We start from the raw sequence: 14,213 nt of genomic DNA, 5'->3' as shown, positions 1-14,213 counted from the left end.
ATTTGCTGTTCCAATCATTTTTTAAGATGAGATTGTTTAGTTTCAATTACTTTTTGGTCTATTTCCTAACTTTTTGTGAATGTAGTTTTTATTGATCATGATCTGAAAAGAAAGCATGGTCTATTTCTGCTTTCTTGCATTTAATTTTGAGGTCTTTATGTCTAATATATGGTCAATTTTGAATAGGTTCTATGAACTGCTGAGGAAGAAAGTATATTCTTCTATCTCCATTCAATTTTTCTAAAGATCCAACATACTAATTTTTCTAATATTCTTATTTCTTTTAATTTTTTTTCTTATTTGTTTTGTGGTTTGATTTGTCTAATTCTGAGAGTGCAAGTGTTGAGATTCTACTATTACAGTTTTATGTTGTCTATTTCTTCTTGCAACTCTCTTAACTTCTCCTTAGGAAATTGAGTGCCATACACTTGGTGATATATGTTTAATATTGATATTGTTGTTGTTTAGTACTCTTTAGCAGGATGTAGTTTCCTTCCTTATCTCTTTTAATTAGATCAATTTTTACTTTTGCTTGATCTGAGATAAGGATGGCTACTCTTTTTGACTTCACCTGGAAGCATAATAGATTTTCAACCTTTTCTTTTACTCTATATGCATCCCCCTGCTTTAAATGTGTTTCTTGTAAACAACATATTGTAGGGTTCTGACTTTTGATCCAGTCTGCTATCTGCCTCCTCTTTATGGGGAGTTCATCCCATTTACATTTATAGTTAGATTACTAAATCTGTATTTCTGCAATCCTAATAACCCAGATTGTGCTTTACTTATTCTTGCCTCCCCAACCTCTTTCCCCTTTTTAAACTTATGTACCCTCCTGTATCATGATACTTATCCTCTTTATAATCCCTCCCTCCCCACTTTGAGTCTTTCCCCTTCCTTCCCTTATTACTCTTTTTCTTTTCCCTTTTCCTCTCGCTCCGTTTTTAATGAGGCAAGAGGAATTTTTCTAAAACAAATGTCAATTATTTTTTCTTTGAGCTAACTCTGATGAGAGTAAGATTCTCACAATGTTCCTCCCTCTCTAAATTCCTCAGATATGATAAGTTTCTCTAGCCTCTTTGTGGGATGTGGTTTCTCTTTTTATCCCTCCTTCCCACCTTATTCTGCCATCATCCCTTTTCCCTATCTATCCCTTTTTTGTTATATCAGTAAAATCACATTATACATGTATTCTTTTTGTATATCCACAACAGAAATACAATTCTCAAGAGTTATTTTTACCTTTTCTGCATCTCTTGAGTTCTATTCTTGGAGATCAAATTTTTGTTTAGTTCTGGTTTTTCTTCAGAAACAAATGGAATTCATTTGTTTCATTAAATGTCCATCTTCTTCCCTGGAAGAAAATGCTCAGCTTAGCTGGGTAGTTTATTCTTGGCTGCATCTCAAGTTCTTGTGCCTTTCCGAATATCATATTCCAGGCCCTTCTTTCCTTTAATGTAGAGGCAGCCAGATCTTGGGTGATCCTTATTGTGGCACCTCGGTATTTAAATGGTTTTTTTTTGGCTGCTTGTAAAATTTTTTCCTTAATCTTATAGTTCTGAAATTTTGCCACAATATTCCTTGGGGTTTTATTTTAGGGTTTCTTTCAGAAGGTGTTCGATGAATTCTTTCAATGCCTATTTTACCTTCTGATTCTATTACATCTGGGCAGTTCTCTTTGATGATTTCTTGTAAATAGTATCTAGGCTCTTTTTTTTTTCATCATAGTTTTCAGAAAGTCCAATAATCCTCAGATTATCTCTCCTAGATCTTTTTTCCAAGTCTGTCGTTTTTGCAAGTAGATAATTCATGGTTTTTTCCAGTTTGTCATTTTTTTGTTTTTGCTTGACTGATTCTTGCTGTCTCAATGAATCATTAGTTTCAATTTGTTCAGTTCTAATTTTTAAAGAATTATTTTCTTCAATAGCTTTTTTTTTTTCTGTATATGTCCAATTGAGTTTTTGAATGTATGTGTTTGGTCTGTGGAATTTTTTTCCATTTCACTAATTTTTTTTTTTATTGAATTATTTTCTTTTCCAATTCACAGATCCTACTTTCTTGCGTGTTCTTTGTCTTTTCCAATTCACGGATCCTACTTTCTTGCGAGTTCTTTGTCTTTTCCAATTCACAAATCCTACTTTGTAGTGAATTCTTTATTTTTTCCAATTTGTATTTCAGGAAGTTGTTGCTCTCTTGTAAGGCTTCTCTTTCCTTTCCCCATTTATCTTCTAACTCTGTTTTGAGACTTTTAATGGTCTCTTCTATGAGAGCATTATGTAAAGGATGACAGTCTGATTCATTTTTGCTGTTTGAGGTCTCTTGAGGTTTGCTGACCTGCTCTTTTTCTGTATAGAAGCTGTCGATTGTTCTTTTCATCTTTTTATTCATGTTTTAAAGCCTTTAGGGTAGGTCTCCTAGGCAAGGGGGTTACCAGCTTCCTCTGCAGAGCAGGGAAAGATGTAAACCGATTTCCGGCTCCGAGGTATGGGAGTGCTCTGGGTGAGAGTTTTCCCTTCCCCCAACAGGAAGTGGATTCAGCACTGGCCGAGCTATCAAACTGCTTAGTAGGGCTGAGTGGATTATCGATTGCCCTAGGCTAGAGACTAAGTGGTGAAAGTGTCACTGCCCCAGGCCGGAGCCTCTTGTGGGACTGTGAGTATTAGCAGCTGACCGCAGACCACAGACCGCCACAAACTCTGCCCAGCGTCTCTGCCTGATGCAAATCGGCCCTGGAAAAGCTCTATGGCCCCAAGCCGAGCTCCCCACTGTGCAGATTGGAGGCTAACCCGGGCTGCGTCCTCCTGCTGTGCAGGATCACAACTGCCCCAAGGAAAAGCCCGTACTGCGGGTTGGGGCTGCGCGCTTGTGCTGAGATCTGTGCCTTCACCCTCGGTTTGAGACTCTCCTCGGAACCTAATTTCTCTCCCAGTCTGCGCCGATCTCCCCCCTGGCCCCGGAACCAACCTTTTTTGGCGAGACTGCAGATTTTCTTCGGCCGGTGAGTTGTTCTACTTCTTATCTTTATGAATTGTAGCAGTCAAGACTATTTTTGAGGCTCGATATAATATTGATAAAGAGGGTAAGAGAAGAGCTTAGAAAGTCGTGTGTGTCTTCTCCGCCATCTTGGCTCCGCCCCCCAAGATTTTCCTTTTGAAAAGTATTAGTAATCCTCACTGACTTTTTCAATTAGAATATTTTATTTCTTTAGCATGACTAAAACTATTTTTCTGGTAGTATTTTAATATGGTTCCATGAAAGAGAAAAAGAGACAGAAAGAGGAGGAGGAAGAAGAAAAAGAGGAAAAAAGAGGAAAAATAGAAGAGGAGGAAAAAAAGGAGAAGGAGAAGAGAACCAAGAAAAGTAGGAAATATAAATAGTGAAAAGAAGATCTGGAATCAAACTGTCTTTGACACACTCTGACTACATGACCCTGAGTAAGCTACTTAACTTTTAGATGCTTTAGGCAACTCTATGAATCTAAGTTGTGTAGAGAGGCTGAAACTATTGAATCGATGCACTGAGTTCAGGACTGCCAAGCACTTGAGGCTGACTACCAATTGGACAATACTGTATGGGCATATGCTTGGAAAATGGTCCTTTCCACTATCCATGTTGGTTCAATGATTGGTGTATATAGAGGATTGTAGGAGGGACTAGAGGGTGGAGTAAGACTAGCCAGAGTCACTCTTGGGTGGTAGAATAGGGAGAAGGCGGTTGCGGACATTCTGCTTCCATCCTGTTCAATTTTGCGTCTAAGGACCAAGAATAAAGACTGAGAACTTTTGCTAATCCTGACTCTGGATGATTCTGGGGTGTCCTGGGTGCTAGCGCAGTCGTCACAAAGTTGCAGAGGTACTGTCTACCTGCATTGATAAAGAAAATTTCTTCTTTAGATATCTCATAAACCTCTGAATTTACAGAATCATTTTCAATAAAAGAGATAGAGACATATACAGGGAGATTAAAAAAGAGAGAATATGAAAGAGAGACAAAGACAAAGAGATAAAGGCAGAGAGATAGAGAGACAGAGTCAAGCAAAAGGCAAATGTACAGTCAGAGATACTAGTTGATGCGGTTTGATTTGATCATCTCAAAATTCTAGCCTTAACAAGTTATAAAAAGTTAAAAATGGAAAATATAGTAAGATCATTATTTTTTAGCTCAATTTTCTAACCTGTGGCACACAACAAAATCTCTGAGTTTATTCAGACTAGCTTCAATCTTAAGTGGGGAGTGTTGCTTCTTACAACCACTCACTTTGTTTCATGACTCAGAATTTTCCTTGGGCAAAGCAAGAGTTGGCTTTGATTTACTGTAATGACCATCATATGTCATGTGCCCTGGTCTCTATGCAAGAGATAATGTTTCTGGATGTGAGTTGACCAGATTATTGATGCTCATTGCTTTTGATCTCTTCTCTTCTGACTTGGGGTTCTTCTGACCTGCACCAGAGGGCAGTAGAGATAATAGAAAAATGAGTAGCTTCAGAATTGTAAACTGATATTGAGCTACTGAAAGTAGAGAAAGCAATGAAAAAAAAAATTTCTTCCCGAAAAGTATTCACATTCCTCACTGACTTTATATCTGAACATAAATTTTAAATGATGCAGCAAAGCTGAAGACTGAACAAAAGTAACAGTAGTAGGCAAACAGACCAAACTGGAATGTAATGAGATAATTTGTAAGAATGCTCCTTGAGCAAGGCATCAGAGCAGTTTTCTAAAAAGAAGGTTTGAAATTATGAGATACTTTGAAATCACTTAGCTGCATTCATTTATTCAACAAACATTTATAAGGTGCATAGCAAAAGGTTTCCAACTCAGGAGGTGACTGGGAGTGGAATAGTGAATTATTATTAACCCAATTTTATAGGTGGTAAACTGAGACAAATTAAATGATTTGCCCAAGGTCAAATAGCTCTATTGAGAAAGTATATAACAATTTGGTATGTCATGGCACTGAGTCAAAGAGGCTACTTAATGTATTTAAAGTATTTGATCCCAGTAGAAGGTTACATACATATAACATATTGTGGCCATTAAAGAAGGCTAGGAGATTTGCACATATCTCAGATTTTTTGAATGGAAGGAAGAAATGGAGGAAACAAGCATTTATTAGGTACCACCTATGTTCCAGGCACTCTAAATGCTTTATTTATTCTTATAGCATTCTTGGGATGTGGTTGTCCCAACTATAAAGATGAGTAAGCTTAGGCAGATAGAGATTAAGTGATTTTCCCAGGATCACACAGCTACTGATTATTTCAGGTCACATTTGAATTCTGATCTTCCTAATTTCAGATTCAGAGCTGTAGAAATTGATTTATAGATTTGAGATTATATAAATATATATTTATGTTTTGCATGATATAAATTGATACTTATGTAAGTTTATAGATTATATATACTACATTCAAAAGAGACTAACTACATTTAAGTAGTGTTCATGTTTATTTTAACTTTAAACTTATGAAGTGAGCAGGCATCATTATCTTCACTTTATATATAAAAAATGGGGTCCAGAAAAATGAAGTAACATGCTTTTCATCACACAGATTGAAAAGGACATATTCAGGATTTATGGGCATAATAGAATAAACTTTTGACTTGATCTATTACATTCTGGTCCTTACTATACAATTTACTATGTGATTTTGAGCAACTCTTTTTACTTCACTTGGCCTCTGTTTATTAATCAATAAAACTGTGGTGTTGAAACACATAATGTCTAAACTCCTTTCCAAGTCTCACAACTTATATTTCTATAAATTGAACCCTAGTCTTCTCTGAAGTACTGTTTCAAGTAGCAAAGTAAGGAAAGTTCTAGAGTAAGAATACCTACATTCAAATCCCCTATTGTATCACTTAATACATATATGTTTTTAAGGGAATCCCTTAAATTTTCTTGGTTTCAATTTTCTTAATTGTAAAAAGAGTAGATTGAACTAAAAGTCTTTTAGAGTCTCTTCCAGCTCTAAATCTATGACATTTATGTTTGGTCTAGCCTCTTGGGATATAGTATCACATACCTCCTATTAGGAAAACTGAGGCTGGGTAACCTTTTGAGCTCAAGAATTGTGAGTTCCAGTAGACAGAATATCTGTAGTGTTGGTATTAGTGTGCTAAGCCTTGACTTGGGGGGAAGAGCCAGGAGATAGCAAACTCCTGATCAGTGCTTGATTTAGGTATATGAGTAGTCCCTTCATTTCTAGCTGGGATGAAATGCTCCTTAGCTTGAACATAATTAAATGAAATACATGTAAGAGAGGTTACTTCTCCTTCATGATGTTTGGGGGTAGCAACATGGAGTGAGGAATGGAATATAGAGATTAGATTAGGCAGACAGATTGTGTTTTTTGTATAACTGCCACGCATATTACCTAGAATTATCATTTTTTTTCTCCAGGCTTTTAAATGCTGATTTTTGTCATGGTTTACTTTTAATATCCTCCCCATTAAGCATTCGTGTTTCTGTAAGTTCCCCTGAACTGAAAAACACCTTCCTCATGTTTTGCAAGAGTAAGACTTCTCTCCAGTGTGACATCTCATGTGCATTTTGAGGCTGGAAGGGCTCTGGAATTGCTTTTGGCACAGTTCACAAATATGAGGCTTGGATGTGGTATGGTGCCAGTGGGTCTGCTTTATCCCCAATACAAAGCTCACAGTGAAGATTGGGCTTCTCTTTATTTTCTTCTCCTGACTTGAAGCTCTACAATTCTAAGATAACTGTGTCCCTTTTTGTTCAACACATAGTACAATGCCACATACCATTAGGTACTTAAATAGTTGAAAGTGATGATGGTTGATAGTTCCTAGACAATAGAATCATAGGTATCAATTGATATGTAGAGGTTTCTAAGGTTAGATCTTTGTTTTTATTGCGGCTTTTATATTAAGATCTCTACTTATAGTTCTCCATTTATCTCTTTTTTGAATACTGGGATCTTCTATGTTGCCTTCATTCACACATTTTAAGAATAGATGATACAGTTCTGAATAAAGCATATGCTAGGTTCTTAAGCAAAGAAGTGTTTGACTTGAACAAGTTATATTATGCATAGTAAAAGTAACTGTTACTAAACATCTGTCAGAAAAACTGTGATTGAAACAAAGTAGCAGACAGCCAAGAATTTCAAGGGAATTAATGAAAAAAAATCAAATGAAGGTGGCTTAGCTGTACCAGATCTAAAATTATATTATAGAGCATCAGTTACCAAAACCATTTGGTATTGGCTAAGGAACAGATTAGTTGATCAGTGGAATAGGTTAGGTTCAAGGGACAATACAGTCAACAACTATAGCAACCTAGTCTTTGACAAACCCAAAGACCCCAGCTTTTGGGATAAGAACTTACTGTTTGACAAAAATTGCTGGGGAAATTGGAAACTAATATGGCAGAAACTAGGCATTGATCCACACTTAATACAATACACCAAGATAAGGTCAAAATGGGTTCATGACCTAGACATAAAGAATGAAATTATTAATAAATTAGAGGAACACAGGATAGTTTACCTCTCAGACCTGTGGAAGGGGAAGGAATTTATGATCAAACAAGAACTAGAGATCATTAATGATCACAAAATAGAAAATTTCGACTATACCAAACTGAAAAGTTTTTGTACAAACAAAATTAATGCAGACAAAATTAGAAGGGAAGCAATAAACTGGGAAAATATTTTTACAGTCAAAGGTTCTGATAAGGCCTCATTTCCAAAATATATAGAGAATTAACTCTAATTTATAAAAAATCAAGCCATTCTCCAATTGAAAAATGGTCAAAGGATATGAACAGACAATTCTCATATGAAGAAATTGAAACTATTTCTAGTCATATGAAAAGATGCTCCAAGTCATTATTAATCAGAGAAATGCAAATTAAGAGAACTCTAAGATACCACTACACACCTGTCAGATTGGCTAAGATGATAGGAAAAAATAATGATGATTGTTGGAGGGGATGCGGGAAAACTGGGACATTGATGCATTGTTGGTGGAGTTGTGAACGAATCCAACCATTCTGGAGAGTAGTTTGGAACTATGCTCAAAAAGTTATCAAACTGTGCATACCCTTTGATCCAGCAGTGTTACTACTGGGCTTATATCCCAAAGAGATCATAAAGAAGGGAAAGGGACCTGTATGTGCACGAATGTTTGTGGCAGCCCTTTTTGTAGTGGCTAGAAACTGGAAACTGAGTGGATGCCCATCAGTTGGAGAATGGTTGGGTAAATTGTGGTATATGAATATTATGGAATATTATTGTTCTGTAAGAAATGACCAACAGGATGATTTCAGAAAGGCCTGGAGAGACTTACACGAACTGATGCTGAGTGAAATGAGCAGTACCAGGAGATCATTATATACTTCAACAACAATACTATATGATGACCAGTTCTGATGGACCTGGCCATCCTCAGCAAGGAGATCAATCAAATCATTTCCAATGGAGCAGTAATGAACTAAACCAGCTACGCCCAGAGAAAGAACTCTGGGAGATGACTAAAAACCATTCCATTGGATTCCCAATCCCTATATTTATGCCCAACTGCATTTTCTATTTCCTTCACAAGCTAGTTGTACAATATTTCAGAGTCTGATTCTTTTTGTACAGCAAAATAATGGTTTGGTCATGTATACTTATTGTGTATCTAATTTATATTTTAATATATTTAACATCTACTGGTTATCCTGCCATCTGGGGGAGGGGGTGGGGGGTAAGAGGTGAAAAATTGGAGCAAGAGGTTTGGCAACTGTTAATGCTGTAAAGTTACCCCTACATATAACCTGTAAATAAAAGACTATTAAATAAAAAAAGTAGCAGACAGCCCCATTGCCACAAATAAACCTGACTCCTAGGCACAGAAGATTCAATGAATGTAAACTTAAATATTAGAGTAATGAGGTTATAAGTGACTGAAAAATTGCTTTTTTTCATTCCTAGTAGGAAATTTTATAAGCACTAAATTATGCAACTCTTTTTGTGCCTGTGAAGCACAGAAGATTTAATTGACAGGTATGCAATTGTGTGGGCCCAGGGGCTTTCTGCTAGGGGCTTGGTCACTTTGTGATGGTTGGGGTTTTCCACCTGTTTCTATTTATCTGTTACTAACTATGATATGATATAGATATTTTTCCTCTAATTGTATTAAAATAATAATAATAAAATCACATGAAATATTCAGCACAGTGATTATCTTTAGGTTGCAAAACCAATAATTTCAAGGACAAAGAGTTAATCACAAAATCTTTAAGCTGACCTTGTGTGACAAGGAAAGTTAAAGTTCTTTTGTTGTAATATTTTAAATTTACACAATTACATAAATATCTCATATTTAACTGAACTTAGTTGCAGATGTATAGAATTTGCAGTATGAGGCAAATACTGTTATGGCATTATTATAATCAAAATTTGGTTTATAATGCCTTCATTTTGGTTGTTTTGCAATTCTACAATGTTTAGTTTGTATACATGGGATATTCTTAAGTTAAACTTAATACTTTGTTTATCTGCTTTACAGAAACCAAAAATGGAGGCAGAAGGACTGATCCTTGGTCTAATATAACCACCAAGTGTTTGTGTAGGACCTACCATTTGTACGTAAGTGATTTGTGCTTCATTATCTCTGTGTCCCAAAATAAAACATTTCTTTCCATTGCACCATTGCATTATTCTTCTATTCAGTCTTGACACTCCTCTTCTTTTCTGTCCTGCAGAGAAGAGGTGATAATGTAAAACTTTACTCTCACTTGTCTGAAGTATGGTACAAACTTTTTAAATCTTGGACCCTATGCAAGACACTAAGAGTAACTGAGGGGTGGTAGAAGATATCACCAAAAGTTCCTGAACTACCCTGACATAATCAGTAACATGAGCCATTTGAAATGTATACTATGGATGGTAGCCCAGTATTTTCCAACTTTGTTCAGACTTTCTTTGCATGTTTCAATTCCATAGTAACATAAAACACTTGGTTTATACATGATATACTATCACCTAAAGTATAAAGAAAATAAAATATCTTTAAGGCAAAGTGAAGCACTTTCTATTCTAAATAGAAAGACAATATGATATATCGAAAAAGATGCTGGATTTTGAATGAAAAGATTAGCATTTGAAACCCAGGTATGATACCAGATCTGCAACTGTGACGTCACTTAAGTTCATTCAACTTCAGTTTTTCTATTTGTATAATGGAAATTACAATATATTTCTTACTTAACTCAAAATGTTGGGTATTAAATGAAACCTTGAAATGAAAACGAAACAAAACAAAATAAAACAACACACTTTAATAATAAAGCAGAATAACAGAACCTGACATTTTAAAGAATCTTCATAGTTACTGACCAATACTAGATCTTAATAGACATTTCATAAATAACATAGCTGATATGAAGAAATTCACTCTTTGCTTGAAGATCCAGTAATGGAGAACCAACTTCCCCTCAAGGAAGCTTATTTCATTTATTTATTTATTCATTATTATTATTTTTAATAATTATACCTTTTTATTGACAGAACTCATGCCAGGGTAACTTTTTTACAACATTATTCCTTGCATTCACTTCTGTTCCAATTTTTCCCCTCCCTCTCTCCTCTCCTCCCCCCAGGTGGCAAGCAGTTTTATACATGTTATATATGTCACAGTATATCCTAGATACAATATATGTGTGCAGAACCAAACAGTTCTCTTGTTGCACAGGAAGAATTGGATTCAGAAGGTAAAAATAACCTAGGAAGAAAAACAAAAATGCAAACAGTTGACATTCATTTCCCAGTGTTCTTTCTTTGCCTGTAGCTGCTTCTGTCCATCATGGATCAATTGAAATTGAGTTAGATCTTCTCTTTGTTAAAGAAATGTACTTCCATCAGAATACATCCTCATACAGTATCGTTGTTGAAGTATATGATGATCTCCTGGTTCTGCTCATTTCACTTAGCATCAGTTCATATAAGTCTCTCCAAGCCTCTGTGTTTTCATCCTGCTGGTCATTTCTTACAAAACAATAATATTCCATAACATTCACATACCACGATTTACCCAACCATTCTTCAATTGATGGGCATCCATTCATTTTCCAATTTCTAGCTATTACAAACAGGGCTGCCACAAACATTTTGGCACATACACATCTCGTATGTATCTCTTATGTAATCCCTTCTTTAGTATCTCTTTGAGGTATAAGCCCAGTAGTAGCACTGCTGGATAAAAGGATATAACAGTTTGATAACTTTTTGGGCATAATTCCAGATTGCTCTCCAGAATGGTTGTATTCGTTCACAACTCCAACAAAAATGCATCAGTGTCCCATTTTTCCGCATCTCCTCCAACATTCATCATTATCTTTTCCTCTCATCTTAGCCAATCTGACAGATGTGTAGTGGTATCTCAGAGTTGTCTTAATTTGCATTTCTCTGATCAATAGTGATTTGAAACACTCTTCCATATGAGTGGAAATACTTTCAATTTCATTATTAAAAGTTGTTCTATCCTTTGACCATTTATCAATTAGAAATGGATTATTTCTTATGTGGTCAATTCTCTATAAAATTTTGAAATAGTCCTTTATCAAAACCTTTAACAGTGATCTTTTTCCCAGTTTGTTGTTTCCTTCTAATCTTTTTGCATTACTTTTGATACAAAGGTTTTTAATTTGATGTCATCAAATTTTCTATTTTGAACAATAATTTTCTAGTTCATCTTTGTCAAAATTTCTTTCTCTCCAAAGTCTGAGATAAAACTATCCTATCTTCTCTAATTTATTTATAATTCATTTTTATGCCAAATAGCCCATTTTTGATATTATCTTGGATATGGTGTTAAGTGTGGGTCCAGCCTAATTTATATACAATTTTCAGTTATCCCGGTTTTGTAAAAAATGAATTTTATCCCAAATGTTAGGATCTTTGGGTTTGTCAAACACTAGATTGCTATAGTTGACTATTCTGTCTTGGAACCCTAACCAGTTCCACTGATCAATAATCTTTTCTTAGCCAATTCCAAATGTTTTGGTGATTTAGTTTTGATCAGAACAGCTAAGCCACCTTCATTTGATTTTTTTCATTAATTCCCTAGATTCTAGATCTTTGTTTTTCCATAGTTTTATTTTATTTTTCTAGAACAATAAAATTTTTTTAACATCTATTGGTATGGCACTGGTAAGTAGATTAGTTTAAGGGATATTGTCATCTTTTTATTTTCACTCCACCTATTCAAAGGGATTTAATATTTTTCCAATTTTTTCACTTTTAAGGAAAATCATTTATTCAATCCTCCCAAGTGTTTTTTAAGAATGGATGTTGGATTTTTTTAAATGCTTTTTCTGCATTTATTAGATGTCATATGGTTTTGTTAGTTTCATTGATATAGTTTATGCTAATATTTTTTCCTAATAATGCCATCCCGTTCCTGTATAAATCCTACTTGGTCATACTTATTATCCTGGGGATGATTTTTTCGTAACCTTTTTCAATATTTTTTTAAGATTTTACATCAATATTCATTAGGGAGATTTCTTAATTTTCTTTCTCTTTTTCAACCCCTTGTTTGGTATCAGTACCATATCTTGTCATAAAAGGAGTTGGTGGGCTCCTTCTCCCTATTTTCAAATGTTTATATAGCATTGGGTTAATTGTTCTTAATTTCAAATTCACATTAAATCCATCTGTCCATTTTTTCTTATGGAGTTGGTTAATAGGGTTTTTTTTCTTTTCTGATGGGAATATTTGGATATTTTTCTTCTTCCTCTTTAATCAGAAGATATTTTTTAAAAGTATTCTTCCATTTCATTTAAGTTGTCAATTTATTGGCATAAAGTTGGGAAATAACCCTAATTATTTCCTAATTTCCTCTTCATTATGGGATTCTTCCCTTTTTTAAGACTAACAATTTGTTTTTCTTTCCTTTTTAAAATCATATTTACTAATGGTTTGTCTATTTGGTTTTTTTACAACCAACTCTTAGTTTTATTAATTAATTCAATACTTTTTTTACTTTCAATTTCATTGATCTGTCCTTTTATTTTTAAAATTTCAAGTTTAGTGTTTGATTGGCGTTTGTAATTTGTTCCTTTTCTAGCATTTTTAGTTTCAAGCCCAATTCATTGACCTTTTCTTTCTCTATTTTATCCTAGGCCTCGGTGAAATTTCCCCTTTACCCTTTGGCTGCATCCCCACATTTTGGTATCCTTCATTATTGAATTTTTCTTGGGTAAAATTTTATTGTCTATGATTTGCTTTTCACCCAATCTTCTTTTGTAAAGATTTATTTCCAATTATTTTTGGCATTTTCCCTTGCTTTTTTGTTAATGTAATTTTCCTTTCATCGGTCTGAAAAGATTCGTTTTACTATTTTTCTGCATTTGGTTTTGGGTTTTTTAATGTCCTAATATATGGTCAGTTTTTGTATAGGTTCCATGAACTGCTGAAAAGAAAGTATACTGTTTTCTGTCTCCATTTCGTTTTCTCCAGAGATCTATCAAATCAAGTCTATTTTCCTCTTTGACTTCTTTCTTATTTATTTTGTGGTTTGATTTATCTAATTCTGAGAGTGCAAGGTTGAGATCTCCCACTATTATAGTTTTGCTGTCTATTTCTTCTTCCAGCTCTTAATTTCTCTTTAAGAATTTGGTTCCCAAACTTGGTGTATATTTTTAATTTGATATTTTCAATATCTATTACCCTTCAGAAATATTCCCTTCCTTATTTCTTAATTAGATCAATTTTGCTTTTGCTTGATATGAGATCAGGATGGCTACCCCTCTTTTGCTTCACCCAGCTTAAGTTCTTAATCACCTTTCTCTGCATTATCTCCCTGCTTGGTGTGTTTCCTGTAAAAACATTTGTGGATTCTGGCTTTTAATTATTCTCAATCCTTCCTCTTTTGGGGAGTTTACTCTGTTCATTTTGGTTAAACTTACCAATTCTGTATTACTTGCCATATTTTAACCCCTGTTTATGCTTTTTTCCCTTCTTTCCCCTTCCCCCTTCCCAGTATTAAACTTAGAGCCCACTTGCTTCTCCAGCCCTTCCTTTTTAACACCCCCCTTGCCAAATTCCTCCCCTATCTTCTCTTTTCCCTCACAGTTTCTTTATTCCCTTTGCTTAACTTTTCCTTCCTTTTCACTTTTACCTTCCTCACTTTTCAGTGGGGTGGGAGGTTTCCCATAAATTAATATGTCAAATTTTTCAAAAATGGTGAAATTCCTTTTTC

Source organism: Sarcophilus harrisii, chromosome 1 (assembly GCF_902635505.1).
Source record: "Sarcophilus harrisii chromosome 1, mSarHar1.11, whole genome shotgun sequence".
Lineage (NCBI taxonomy): Eukaryota > Metazoa > Chordata > Mammalia > Dasyuromorphia > Dasyuridae > Sarcophilus > Sarcophilus harrisii.
The sequence above is the reverse complement of the archived record's forward strand: the minus strand, read 5'-3'. Positions refer to the sequence as shown.